Genomic DNA, 14,632 nt, shown 5'->3' with positions numbered 1-14,632 from the left:
AAGAAGGCTTTTTCTCTCTGTGTCCACTCTGGGAGAAGGTCCTTGTCTCTCTTCAGCTTCTGTTCCTTGGCTCCTTGGTAATCTTCATGTGGCATGGCATCTATCTTCTCCCATCTTTGCGTCCTTGCAGCTTGCTTAATCTGTTCTTTTAAGTCTCAAGAGAAATTGACTTAAGATACACCCTACTCATGTTAAGACTGCCTCATTAACATAACAAAGAAAACCCTATTCCCAAGTGGGATTATAACCACAGATACAGATTAAGATTTACAATGCATATTTTGGGGGAACACAAGTCAACCCGTAACACCTTAACTGAAATGTTCTGCCTCAAATTCTACAGTTCAATTCAGGAAGTATTTACTGAGTAACTCGTATGTGCCAGCTATCGTCCCTCCAATATCCTTTCATTCATTCATTCTATAAATATTTATTAAGCACCAGTATGTAGAGGGTGCCATGCTACTTTTTAAGAAACCAGTTTAAATGACACTTGTGATGGCTAGGGTCATGTATCATCTTGGCTGGGCCATGATTCTCAATGGTTTGGCAGATATGTAGTGATATAGTTTGGCAGTTATGTACTGATATATTTATCTTCCATTTGGTAATATAATGTAATCACCTCCATGATATAATCTGATGTGATCAGCTAATCAGTTGTAAGGGGCGTGGCTTCCATCCAATATATATGGACTTTCTGGTAAAGCTCACTGACTTTTGCTCTCTCTGGATCCTGCATCCAGCTTGTCATTATCTGACTTCCAGTTCCTGGGACTTGAGCCAGTGGCCTGCCATATGGCCTGCTGATCTTGGAATTCGTCAGCCTTCGCAGTCTGTGAACCAGCAGCCTGCTGTCTTACCTGCAGATCTTATATTCTTTAGCCCCTGTAGCTATGTGAGTCAGGAGGAGCCTCCAGCCTGACACCTGACCCACAGGCTTGGGACTTACCAGCCTCTACAACTGTGTGAGCGATTCCCTTGAGATAAATATATATATATGCATATTGTTTTGGTAAGCTAGTGCTGCTGTAACAAAAATACCACAAGTGGAGGGCCTCAGCAAAGAGAAATTTACTCTCCCACAGTCCAGCAGGCTACAAGGCCAAATTCAGGCCATCAGCTCCAGGGGAGGTCCCTCTCTTCTTGGTTCTGGAGGAAGGTCCCTGCCATCAATATTCCCCTGGTCAAGGAGCCTCTCAGCGTAGGGACCCCAGGTCCAAGGACACATACTCCTGCTCTTCATTCTTGGTGGTACGAGGTCCCCATGTCTCTCTGCTTGCCTTTATTCTTTATATCTCAAAAGAGATTGGCTCAAGACACTATCAAATCTTGTAGATCTCATCAATATAACTGCCACTAATCCATCTCATTACATCATAATGATAGGATTTATAACACAGAGGGAGATCACATCAAATGACAAAATGGTAGACAACCATACAATACTGGGAATGATGACCCAGCCAAGTCGACAGACATCTTTGGGGCACACATTTCAATCCATGACACGTACACATATGCTTCTCTGGTTTTGCTTCTCTAGAGAACCCAGCCTATGACAACAGTTCTGTGAAAGCTCCCAGATGCTCTTACTGGAAATTATCTCCTCTACTTTTCTTCATCTTCTGAAATCCTGATGTCCTTAATGATCCTCTCCAATGGATCTTCGCACTTTTTATACTGCATTATAGCTACATATTTGCATGAGTCTGAATCATCTACCAGATCTCTGTGTTCTAAAGGACAGGGTCCAGGTCCAATTTATCATTGTATTTTCCAAAGCTCACAAACTTGCGTAAGTCTAGAAGCTGGGATGTTCATGAAAATATATAAATGGATGAATAGATTTTCTGGGACTGGGTAATAGTAACCTTACTTTGGTACTTTTTAATGATCCACTTAACCAAGCAGAGGAATTAATTACATGTTTCAAAGTGATTTAAACTGAATCTAGTACAATTTCTCTAAAAAGTCACTATTCTTGTAAGATTCCATGATTTACATAAAAACCTAATAGGTGAATAATATTAAAGATTACATATTCAAAATACTTGAAAATGTATTACATCTGATATCAACTCTACTATGCATCTGCTGAAGCATTTTACGTTTTTTTTAATCATAGTAAATCAAAAATGAAAAAATATAGTTGACTTTTACCTCCATGAATTTATAGCTAATATATTTTCCAATTACTTCTGCATTTTCTAGCAGCCCTACTTCTGGCTCTTTCTGTGATTCATGATGAATACCACCCATTGCCATTGAGTTGATTCTGACTCATATGACCTTACAGGACAGAGTTGAACTGCCCTATAGGGTTTCTAAGGAGCTGCTAGCAGATTTGAACTGCTGTCCTTTTGGTTAGCAGCTGAACACTTAACCACTGCACCACCAGGGCTCCTTCATGATGAATACTAGATTTGAATCCCGACTACCTCCACAGTGAGTACTATAGTAGAGTATTGACTATCTCCAGTGTATTAATGATCTAGTTGAATAAAAGGCCAAGGAAAAATCACTTAATTTGAAGGATCTTTTTTTAAATATCACTGAAGAATCCATGCCTAGATATCAGATAGCTTTGAAAAGGAGACCAACAATATATGTCTTCAAATGAATTGTCCCACTTCAGCCTGTTTGCATTCACCCATGCTGGCTAATGTTGTTCGAGCTTTCTTTGAGGCTAAGTAAAAAGTTGTAAGGATTTTTCCCTTATTAGCTGTCAGAAGGCCACTTCAGATAATCAGATAATGCCAACATTCATTATCCAATACTCAAGGCTACTCTATGAAGTAAGCATTATTATCATCCTTATATGAAAGATGAAGAAACACCTTTAAAGATAAGAAGAAACTGGTAGAAAGTCTTATTCACTATACTGCAACTTAACAGTGTATATACAGAGCGCATGCAGTAAGGACTTTTAACACTGGCTCTATCAAAGAGTCATTGTGAAAGTTAAGCTCTTGGGTGTGTTCAGAAAGCAAACCTCATGTCCTGAATCCAAATGCAGAAGATTTTGGAACTCATCCTCTACGTGGAATAATCTTCCATGCTCCACTGTGTACTTCTACAACGTTAACCGTAAAAATCCTAAAAAAAAAATTTTTTAAATATTAATGATAATGTTTTGAGAATTCTTTTACTAATATCTGAATTTTTTTCAAAACCCTTTGGCATACTGACAATATATGATATGATTCCATTTTTCAGCCAGGCAAAAAAGAAAACCCTAATCTACATGGGCAGGCAGGTAAAGTGGTGGGTACTGGATTTGAGAGGTGACATTCCCACACTGTCCCCACCCACTCAAGGCCTTCTCTGGGTCAGTGACTGGAAATCATTGCTACCCTCCTCTTACACAGTTGGTGGTACTTTGGAGGAAGGGGAAGATTAACATCATCCAAGCATCACTCAGATCACTCACTCCCACCAGCCCCCTCCCCACACCTACCAATTACCTGCTTGAAGATGCTTAGGATCCTACTTGCTTAATTTTATCGCATAAAAGAAACAGTGGTTATAAGCATAGCTAAACAGGTGAGTGTTTTTGAGGGTTACATTCATCTTCAGTAACTATTATTAAATGAGAAGGAAAGCCCATAAGTTACATAGGCAGACTGCTGGGCATTTTGCCCATCCATCTGCCAGTTTTCTCATGTTTCTTCAATTGTGATCACAGAAATTTTATAGGTGTTAATTTCCAAAAGTGTCCAAAGGGTCACCACCCAGGTTAAATTATGTCCCTCCTTGCTACAATATGCTTAGGTTTACTATTAATAAGTAATAATTAATTTTTCTGGCATTTGGATTGCCCAAGACTTTTTTTTAAATCAGAGAACTTGATGTGTTTGTGTAAAAATGGTGCAAGGGCATCAGACCTCACCTAGCTTCACAGGAGGGAGGAGAGAGAATCACCAGCTCAAGGCTGATTCCTGTCAGGTGGAGGTCAGACACACCTGTCTCCAACCTTTTTACCAGTTCTAACACCAGGCGTCCTGCCCATGGCACTCTGTACTTTTCTGTTGGGTTTAATAATTCATTGCAGTGGCCACACAGAACTCACAGACCATACTCACAGTTATAGGGTTTATTAGGGAACTAACAAGTACAACTTAGAATCAGGAAAGACTCAGATACAGCCTGGCCTCGACCCTACTCAATCAAGAGTTACAGAGCTCTTTATTTCCACCAATAAGTGCCCATAGACACCCTACTCGGCCTGTAAGCTTCAGTGCTGAAGATGCTCAGCTCTCTTTCTCTGTGGGTCAACAGCTCTGCCAAGTGCCCAGAGGCACCCCACTTCACCAGAAAGCCTTGGCCCAAAGATTCTCAGCTGTCTCGTTCTGTGGGTGGGCACACCCACTGTAGCTGACTTGCTCTGTGGGCCAGGAAGCCCATTGTGCTGTCTCATTCCGGTCTCCTGGTTCTGCTACTGCTATTTCTTACTGCCGCTTCTTGCATCCTGCACCATCTCCAGTATTACAGTTCTCTCTCTGCCTCCTGAGTCTAGGAGGTACTCAGCACAGGGACCCCAGGTCCAAAGGATGGACTTCACTCCTGACTCTTTTTTCTTGATAATAGTGAGGTCCCCTCCTTTCTGCTCCTGAGATTGGGCTCCCTTTAAGCCTAGCAGGATGGCAAAACTGACCAGTCCCCTCCTAGGGTGTCATATACCTTATTTGCATGGTCCCACCACTGCAAGTGTTCCATGCACCTTATTTATATTATTAGCAGGCTCTTCAGTCCCCTTGATGGGCCACAGCACCTTATTTGCATATTCGCACTCAACCATTTTGTGGAAGTCAGAAGACCATGCATGGCTACAAGGGCCATATTTAAGTAATTCACTGCATCACAATTTGAATACAGCCAAACTCTTATTTTGTTGGAATGTAAACGGGCCAGTCCTTTGTGGAGTCTTGTAACCTTGCCAGGGTGTAAGACTCTCTGAAAACAAGTCAACATTCATATCTACAAAGAAATTAAGTCTTAATCTTACCCAATTCCTGAACCTGTCAACTTTCACATTCTACCCTTAAATGAGCAAACAAACAGGACTTTATACACACACACACATAATGTTTATATATACATACACAGACCAAGTTATATTTAATTTTTAATTCAAGTGTTTCTCTTGCTTGAGATGAAAATATCAAATTATAAGAATGGACTTTATGTTTCTGGCAGTCATTCATGGTTTAGTGGAATCCCATTACAGGAGGGATTGTATCATAATCAGCTTTTAACATAGTCTGTAAGTTCTTTATATTTCTTTAGATATGTTTTGATCATCATTTTATTTCAATTTTAGTGTTAGTAGCACAGACTGTCAATCCTAAGAGAGGTGAAGTAAGCCATTCACTAAAGCAGTCCATCATGATTAAGTCAGTGAGGGCTCTGTAGTCTGGATTTTATCTTCTGCACATCGTCCTGCTAGGAACCACATTCGAAGAATAGAGGGGCTCTTCTTACCTCAAATGTCTGACCATTGTGTCATTTTTCTACCTCTCTTAATGTTCATGGGGTGATAAAAGGACTTGAGATGAGCTACTAATCACCGTTAACCCCATTCTTCCTAAACTTCCAGGTCAGAGAACAATCTAAAGTTGCTTTTTACTCTCACATTGAAGTCCTCCAAACCCCGTCAACTTTCCCAAACCACATTTTGTAGCTGTCACAGGCTTCAATGGTGTGACTTATCTTTGGTTGGTTTCCCTGGAGAAGTTTCATTTACAACTCATAAACTCTTAGAGTATATAGGATTCCTTATTTTTCCTATATTTATAGCTAATAAAATTTAGAATAATTGCTTCCATGAACAACTGCCTCCTTTGCCATGAGACCAGAAGAACTGGATGGTGCTTGGCTACCATTACTGAACATTTTAATCAAAGATTCCATAGAAGAATCCTAATCAAAAGGGGAAAAATGCAGAACAGAATTTTAAAGTCTTATGGACTCTAGGCTTCCTGGAGCCAGGAAGGTTGGATGAACTCCTAAACTGTTGCCCTGAGATAATCTTTAAACCTTAAACCAGAAATATTCCCTGAAGCCTTCTTAAAACTATACACTATTTTAATTTAGCTTGTTAAAAATAAGAACTATCTATATGGGATCAACAGGAGCCATGGTGGTGCAGTGATTAAGCACTCCACTGCTAACGGAAACGTTGACGGTTTGAAACCACCAGCTGCTTTGTGGGAGAAAGATGTGGCAGCCTGCTTCCGTAAAGATTATAGCCTTGGAAATCCTATAGGGCGGTTCTACTCTGTTCTATACAGTCGCTATGAGTTGGAATCAACTCAACAGCAGTGGGTTTTGATTTTTGGTTTTTTATGGGATCAAATTGATAACAGCAACTGGAAAGATTTCATAGGAACCTTAGGGGCAGTGAGTTTATGTTAATGGCAGAGGAACAACTCAGAAAAGGAAGGTGGGAATGGTTACACAACTCAAAGAATGCAATCCATGTTGCTAAGTCGTACATTAGAAACTGTTGAATTGGTATATGTTTTGCTATGTGTATTCTCAACAACACCCAAAATGATATAAGTATATTTAAAAAAGAGAAGAGAAAATTCTAATTGTTAGATATTAAAATGTATTTTTTTTTAATTCCTGTAATGCAGTTATCTAAAAATGTGGTCAAATGAAATCAATGGCCTATTCTACAACTCTTCCCATATTTTCAGTTTTAACACCTTTTTAATCCTATAGCAATGGAATCAGATAATATAGAGTTGCCATTCCAAAAACACTGTAAGCTTGACCTGGCTTGCTGAAATATCTCTCAGTTTTGTATATTTTTCAAATATGGACAATTTTATATTGCTTAGAGATACTTGTCAAGAATTTACATTTTTTAAGACCTTGTCAAAAAGTGATATGTGATATAGTCAATTTACCTTCATTGTCCAAACTGAAAGGATTAAAAAACAAGTATTCTATAGAATGGTAAAAACATTTATCTACTTGCTCGGAAACCCTGGTGGCGTAGTGGTTAAGTGCTACAGCTGCTAACCAAGATGTCAGCAGTTTGAATCCACAGGTGCTCCTTGGAAACTCTATGGGGCAGTTCTACTCTGTCCTGTAGGGTCCTAATCAATGGTAGTGGGTGGGTACTTGCTCCAATAACACTTACATTGTAATGTTCAATGGCTTTTTAAAATGAGAACGCAAAAATATATGAAAAATCATTAAAATACAAACCTGTTAAATTTTCTTTAAAATATTTATGTAACTGTAAATAAATACACTAAGTTTGACCTCTGCCACTGTCCGTTTAGAGAAGGAAGAATGCTAGACAGAGATTTTAGGGGAGATGATGAGCCACTCCAATAGAAGTCCCCCAAGAAACCAGTTTCAATTTCTGAATTTGAATGACACAAATATGTCATTTATTTTGAGTGTGGGGGGAGAAGACACATTGCCTGACTTTGAATGAAAAAAAAAAAAAAAAAGGAGAAATTTTGCCTTTTTTTTCCAGCTAGTTCAGGAGCCAGGTACACTGCCACCTTCTTGTTACTAGAATATGCCATTGAACACTTATTCAGAAAGGCCCAGCCACCATTAATGAAACCTCTTTTCAGCTGTTTGCTGTCCAGCTGTGTGCATAAAAATTAAAGTTAAGAGCTAAAGGTAAAATAATGAAAGAGAAATTTAAGGCTAAGAGGTGTGTGACTTGGCACACCAAATTGGCATCTGTTAAACTCCAGGACTCCAAAGTTCTTACAGTCGATGTTAGTTAAGAACAAGATGAAAGATGCTGGGTGATGAAGCCGATTCAAGGACTGAAATTAAAAGGATGGAGCAAGAAGCAAGGTACAGGAGAAAGGCTGCTGGAAACCTATCCACTCTAGTCAGAATTTAGGGTGATCCTTTCGTCGCTAGGTGATAAATCATACTCAAAGCACAAAAGGGCAAATCTAGTAATTACTTCTTGTTGCTGGCTAATTTAAATACCTAAATTAGTATTCAGATTTTGCTTTACCAAAATCCTTATTTAGTCCAAGTTTTAGCTCAATGTATGATGAAAGGCTTGACTACCAGCCACATCGTTCCTGAGAACATGCAAGTCAAAATTCGATCTGAGAAGTTTAGGAAGCTACACAACAATTCATTCCCGCAGTGCTCGTTTTGTTCTGTAAGTGGCAAGGGGGAAAACATTTCTCCACATCTTTGACAGTGCCTTTTCAGTCTTAGTCAAAGTGGCTGGATTAAATGAACTATGGCAAATGCCCTTTCACCCCTGGGCCCAGTGTTGAGGAGGACTTTTGGCAGTTTAGGGCGGGGGTGCTATGGCCTATGTTGTACCATGCTTTGGCTTAGAGAGAGGAGGTCTCCGAATGAGCACCTTAAGTGGAGTTTTAAAACCTGTTTTTTGAATGCCTCCTGCCCTGTGCCTGCTTCCTACCCTTTGTGTGTGTGTGAGAGAGATAGGAGATACTGAAAGGAGATGATATCACATATTTTCTAAAGCAGCACTGCCCAATAGAAATATAATGTGAGCCACATATATAATTTAAAAAATTTTAGTCACCACATTAACAAAAAAAGTGAAAAGAAACAGGTGATACTAATTTATTTAACCCAGTACACCAAAATATTATTGTTTCAAAATAGTATGAATATAAAAAGTTATCGAGCTGTTTGACATGAATTTTTGTATTGCGTCTTCAAAATCTGGTGTGTATTTTACACTTACAGCGCATCACAGGTCAGACTAGCCTGGTTCCAACTGCTCAGTCACCACACGTGGCTGGTGACTATTACATTGGGCAGTGCAGTTTTAAGGCATGATTCTCCGTGTGAGACACCTAACCCCCAAAAACGCATTACCGTTGAGTCATTTCTGACTCATAGTGACCCTATAGGAAGGACAGAGTAGAACTGCCCCATAGAGTCTCCAAGGAGTGCCTGGTAGATTTGAACTGCCAGCCTTTTGGTTAACAGCTGTAGCATGGAACCAGTACGCCACCAGGGTTTCTGTGTCACACCTAGCTTCTGCTATTTCAGCCCCCAGTCTCAATATATTTCTCTATTTCTCTTTACGTAGTAAATCGATATGTATAAATATTTTAATCTAGGTTCTAATACATACACACGCAGAGCAGCTAACATCTGGGCTTCAATGACATATCCAGATTTCCTTCTAAATCAACCTGAAAAACAAAATATTTTGTCTCTAGACTACTCCCTGAAGGAGCATGGGTGCCTATTATCTGAGCGTTAACTGGTTGCTGTAATTAGTGTTGCCAGAGCTGCTGAATCATTGCCATGAATGGCCCTGCTGCCCCTGGTGATTGTTTGACGGGATGCCAGTACAACTGCCTACAGCCTCTGAAAATCTGACCTTGTAACAACACCCACATTCTTTTGGTTGCTTTTTGCTGACATACTCTCAACTCTAAAAACTGTTTTCAGACCAAAGTATAACCAAGTATTGAGGTTCCAAAAGCAATTGTATCTCAGTTCATTAAATTATCTGAGTGTGTCAAGGAGGGCAAAACAACAAGGGAATGAATATACAGAGGGGCCCATCCTTGAAAGTTGGCATTTGAGCTACAGGCCTATAAAACTTGGCAACAATCTTCTCAGACAATGTGGGCATCTGAATGAAACAAGGTTGTCATGGGACCTATGTTTTAAACTTTCTCGAGATCCTTTATTAGCTTCCTATGACTGCTGACCTGCCTGAAATTCTATTTCATTTCTCAAAAATTGCAAAATTTATCTCCTTCCCCATGCTTAAAATACATTCCTCAGGTTATGCTTCTGAACAAAGAAATATAAGATGCTCTTCATTAATTAATACGTGCTAATAAAAAAAATTTTTTTTTTTAATCTACTATTAAATACTCAAAACAGGGATCAAATTAGCCGATATCTACTGGATACCCCTCTAGCAATTGGAGGTGATCATTCACACATTACTCATTTCTACACATAAAACTCAATATATGTGCTCCAGCCAACAGCAGGTACTGCTGGCCCTGCCTTCCATCAGAGTACACGGTTTTAAAATCTTCCCTTTTCCTGAGGATAGATCTAGATCTCTGTGTCAAATGCAATTCCCTGTTCCATCTTTCTGTTGCTTTTTATCCCATAGTCTAATTCACACTGACAATAAAATAATACGTAGTAGCCAGAGTCTGTTTTGCTGATTTTAGCGAGATTGAAGATGAGTTTTACGTGGATGAAAGTTTTCAATAAACAGAATGAATGAACATTGAGCTGGTTGACCACTAGAGGGCGATAAAGCATCCTCTCGCATATGTTACTGCTGTCGCCACTTTCATGAGGAGTGGCAACTGAGATGAGTCAAGTGCAAAGTTATTGTGCATGAGATTCAAGGACATGAAATGAGAGAGGCAAATGAAATTATATCTTTGAAGAAATCCAAAATTTGGCAACCTTCAAACCATGCCATCGTGTCTTGTTTGGCCTACCCAGTGTTTTAAAATAAATTTGAGGCAACATTTATACATTTGAAGATTTTATAAAAATGTGGATTTCTACCTGAACTTGAAAATAGGAAGATGTGGCTACACTGGATATTTGCTTTCATGTGGCACAGTCAGAAGGAGCTGCTGTCTTTAAACAGGTCACAGATTGTAAAAAAACAACATGAGGGCAGTGTCTGACCTCCTCTAACTTCACAAGGAGAAGGAGGATCAAGATCAACAGCCCAAGGCTGATTCCTATGAGGTGGCGGTCAGACATGCCTCCTCTCTGTGCCAGCTTTACCAGTTCTGACACTAGCCGTCCCTCCTATGGCACTCTCTACTTCTCTGCTGGGTTTGATAATTCATTGCAATGGCCACACAGAACTCTCAGACAATACTCACAAATACGGGGTTTACTAGGGAAGGAACAGTTGACAATTCAGGCTCAGGAACACTCAGGATACAGTTCTTCTATCAAGACAGCCTCTTCACAGACGTGCAGGCCTCACTTGGCCCTAGGCCTCTGCTCACAGGCACTCTTTCATCCTGGGCTGGATAGCCCATCACGCCATCTCCTGTTGCCAGGTCTCTACTGCCACTTCTCACTGCCTTCAGTGTTACAGCTCTCTCTCCCTGTCTCCTGACTCCAGGAGCTTCTCAGTGCAGGGATCTTGGGTCCAAAGTACATGCTGGCTCCTGGCTATTCTTCCTTGGTGGTCATGGGATCTTCTCTGTCCCACCTCTGGGATGGCTCATTTTGAGCCCAGCAGGCGGGCAAAAACTGACCAGTTGCCTTGGTGGGACACAATTACCCTATCCGCAGAGTCCCGCACAATCACTTGGATGGGAGTTATAAGATCATGGCGAGGAAGGACACACAAAAGCGATCCATAGCACCACACACACTTTTCATTTCAACTCCCTCACTATCACTCACTATTATTTTTCCAGCACTGAGACCAAGTCTAATTTACTACTTATCATCAGGCTTGCATCATTGTTTTCTTAGTGTTAAGAACTGTTTCTCTGTACTCAACTCTGTATCAAGTAGTGAAAAGAAAAATAAACCAAACGAATCACTTATAATTTCGAGGAACATGAGAAAGGGTATATTTCTTTGAAGCAGTGGGAAATGTTCATAAGGGTAAAATATGCAAGCACAGTGTGCCTAGGTCTCTTTACTGTCAGCCATGTATCTCACCCATTTACATTAAATGATGGCCCTACGAGCCTTGGAGTTTTCCAGCGTTCGTTGAGAGTTTCTGCCAAATACTAACTTGTTAAGACTGAAACACATGTTAATTAGTAAGTGCTAATCTACAAAAAAAAAAAAAAAAAAAATTTTTTTTTTAATCTACTATTTAATACTTGCACACACACCTCATCCTTTATTGAGGCAAATGCCCTCTTTTCTCCCTTTCCCCTTAGAGCCCATTTCCATTAATTCAGCTTTCCCCACCAAGTGCTAAAATCTGGAGGGCTGAGATGAGGCCAAGAGTAAGTGTTCCAGAAAAAACATTTTTCAAGTGTTTGTTCTAGGCCTTAGGCAGCAGGGATCCCTGCAACTCCTTGTGATCTAGCCTCCTGATAATAGTGTAACGCCTTGGTAATAAACACCTCTCGCGCATGGGTGTCCGAGTCCCTGGGTGGCACAAATGATTAAGTGCTTAACTGCTAGCCAAAAGGTTGGTGGTTCAAACCTACCTAGAGGGGCCTCAGAGGACAGGCCTGGCGATCTGCTATCCAAAGGTCACAGCCTTGGAAACTCTACCAAGCGGTTCTACTTTGCACACGTGGGGTCGCCGTGAGTCAGAATTGACTTGACACCAACTAACGACTGTAACACATGGCTGTGTCAGGTTGCTGATCAGAGATTGGGAGATCTGGGGTCTCAATCAAAATACCACCTCTCCCTTGTGACCACTAACTATTGTTCTTGTTGTTGTTAGTTGCCATTGAGTCAGCTGTGACGCAGGGGGAGCTCATGTACAACAGAATGAAATGTTGCCCAGTCCTGTACCGTAGTCATGATCAGAGTATCTTTGAGTCCATTGTTCTGACTATTGTGTCAATCCATCTCATGGAAGGTTTTCCCACATTTTCACTGACCCTCTACCTTACCAAACATGTCCTTCACTAGCGATTCCCCTCTTTCCTGATGATATGTCTGTAACTACCAGGAAATATCTCTTGTGACTAACTGTACAAGGACTTGCAACATGAGCATATGAGAAGCAAAATTTCGATCTTTGTAATCAACATAAAAAAAACAACAAAAAAAAACTTGTTTCTGTCGAGTTAATTCCGACTCACAGCAACCCTATAGGACAGAGTAGAACTGCCCCACAGGGTTTCCAAGCAGTGGCTGGTGGATTCAAACTGCTGACCTTTTGATTAGCAGCCAGGCTTTTAACTGCTGTGCCACCAGGGCTCCTGTACTCAACATAGTGGGGGGAAACATATCTTCATGCAGCTTGTGCTCACGGAGGAATTATAGAACTGAAGTTTGGATTTGTGTAGGATAAACAGATTCCAGCAAACAGCTGATTTTCTGACTTACACCATTGCTTTTTGACCTCAAAAAGAAGTGATAATGTAAATATAAGTAAACATAGCTAGTATCTGTTGAATTTACCGTGTGTCCAGTACCGTGCTAAGTGATCTCCTTTAATCCCTAAAACAATTTTGTGAGGTAGGACTCGTTATTCTAATTGTAGAGCTGTGGAGATTTACCTGTGGCTCCGTTCAACCTCAGAGCCTTCACTCAACCTTCTCCCTTCTAGGGCAATGGCTCTCAAAGTACAGTCCCCATGACACTCTCAGGAGGTCCTTGAGGTCAAAACTATTTTAATATAATTCCAATACATTATTTGCCTTTTTCACTGTACTGGCATTTGCACTGATGGCACAAAAGTAATGGCATGTAAAACTGCTGGAGTTTTATTACAAATCAAGGCCCACCCAAAAATAACCCAGTGCCGTCGAGTCAGTTCTGACTCATAGCGACCCTATAGGACAGAGTAGAACTGCCCCATAGAGTTTCCAAGGAGCGCCTGGTGGATTCAAACCGCCAACCTCTTGGTTAGCAGTCGTAGCACTGAACCACCATGCTACCAGGGTTTCCCAAATCAAGGCAGTGGCACCAAATTGTACTGGTAGTCATTATATTATTCACTGATATGCACTTTCAGTAAAAAAACAGCCCCTACCATTTCATTAAATCATTAACATTTAGTACATATCTTTTTAATATTTTGTGTAAAGAAATGAAAAGTATGCATAAAGCACTTTTGAAACATATTGAAGTATGACGGTTGTCTCCAAGTTTGATTGCTTGGGGTATGAGCTGAAATAGCTACTTCTTTCACGGAGCGACATTTTTACTTGAAAGAACAATTGGCAGACAAACCACGGTTATTCTGACTTGAGTATTTGGCAAACATTTTCTTGAAAACAAACCAACTGAGCTTGTCACTTCAGAGAAAACAGCTGACAGTATTCTTTGACAACCATAAAATTCAAATTTTTGAGTAAAAGTCCAAATTTTGGAAAGCTTTGCATCTACCAATGTGATATTGACAGCTTTCTAATACCTAAAAGACTTTTATGATGAGATTGATAGTGATATTGTGTTGTTCTTAGGTGCTGTCAAGTAGGTTCTGACTCATAGTGACTCTATGTACAGCAGAACAAAACACTACCCAGTCCTGCACCATCCTCACAACTGTTGTCCTTCTTGAGCCCATTGTTTCAGCCACCGTGCCAATCCACCTGGTTGAGAGTCTTCCTCTTTTTCTCTGACCCTCTACTTTACCAAGCATGATGTCCTCCTCCAGGGACTGGTCCCTCCTGGTAACATGTCCAAACTATGTGAGAAGTAGTCTTGGCATCCTTGCCCCTGAAAGGCATTCTGGTTATACTTCTTCCAAGACAAATTTTTTCATTCTTGTGGCAAACCAAAAAAAAACCAAACCCAGTGTCGTCGAGTCGATTCCGACTCATAGCGACCCTATAGGACAGGGTAGAACTGCCCCATAGAGTTTCCAAGGAGCGCCTGGCGGATTTGAACCGCTGACCCTTTGGTTAGCAGTCATAGCACTTAACCACTACGCCACCAGGCAGTCCATGCTATATTCAGTAGTCTCCCCTAACACCACAATTCAACAGTGTCATTT

At 40.5% G+C, this 14,632-nt stretch overlaps 1 protein-coding gene across 7 annotated transcripts in view; it reads left to right on the top strand.

Annotated features, from left to right (window-relative positions):
• DTNA (dystrobrevin alpha) overlaps nt 1–14,632 on the top strand; it is a 450,980-nt gene that overhangs the window by 163,983 nt on the left and 272,365 nt on the right. The gene's annotated exons all lie outside the window — the stretch shown is intronic.

This window comes from Loxodonta africana, chromosome 11 (assembly GCF_030014295.1).
Source record: "Loxodonta africana isolate mLoxAfr1 chromosome 11, mLoxAfr1.hap2, whole genome shotgun sequence".
Classification (NCBI taxonomy): domain Eukaryota; kingdom Metazoa; phylum Chordata; class Mammalia; order Proboscidea; family Elephantidae; genus Loxodonta; species Loxodonta africana.
This window is presented reverse-complemented; position numbering and strand designations above follow the sequence as displayed.